The sequence below is a fragment of the Hippocampus comes genome, unplaced genomic scaffold, assembly GCF_001891065.2.
Source record: "Hippocampus comes isolate QL1 unplaced genomic scaffold, H_comes_QL1_v1.1 scaffold40, whole genome shotgun sequence".
NCBI classification, from domain to species: domain Eukaryota; kingdom Metazoa; phylum Chordata; class Actinopteri; order Syngnathiformes; family Syngnathidae; genus Hippocampus; species Hippocampus comes.
Window position 1 is genome coordinate 1,842,081 of NW_017842058.1, and position 721 is coordinate 1,842,801.

Sequence of the window (721 nt, forward strand, 5' to 3'; positions counted from 1 at the left end):
TTGTATTAAAAATGTACGGTATATTCAGAAATTATTTTTTAACAACTTTCTTATTTATATATTTTTGATATGTGTTTAGATTTTTTATTTTTATTTTTAAAGATTACAAATCTTTCCTTGGCTTTTGCAATGTATCATGTTACGAACTGCTTATCCTCGTGGGTGTGCAGAAGTATTTTTTCGGTAGCATTTTTGGTACACCCTAAAAATGTGTTAATAATACAATATAAATTGTATGAAATAACAAAAAGCTCCAGCTGACCTGCTAGATAAATATAAAACATTTCTTCTGAGAATGTAAAACAAGTGGCTGTAGAAGTCAAAATAGTAATATAAGTAATGAGATGTAAAGCTGCTAGACATGCTTGGGAATGGAATCTGTTGGCTAAAGGGACGGTCCTGCATTGACAACTGGTCAGCAGTCAAAGGGAGGGCCCGGGTCAGCAGTGTGGTCCACAACAATTGGATCATTATTTAGCCAAAAGGGACACCTGTTTTGTTTGTGGCGGGCTGTCACGTGGGAGGGCAATGAGTCGCACACAGCTGAACAATGTGCGGAGGCACTTTCTTACGCCACAGCAAAATTAGTCAGTCACATTTTTCTAATTCCAGATTCATTTTTCAGTGCTAACATTTCATTCATAGTATACAGCAGTCCCCCCGTCGAAGGGCTTATGTTCCAGATGAGACCACACCTGCAAAAAAGTTGCATTTGTTATAT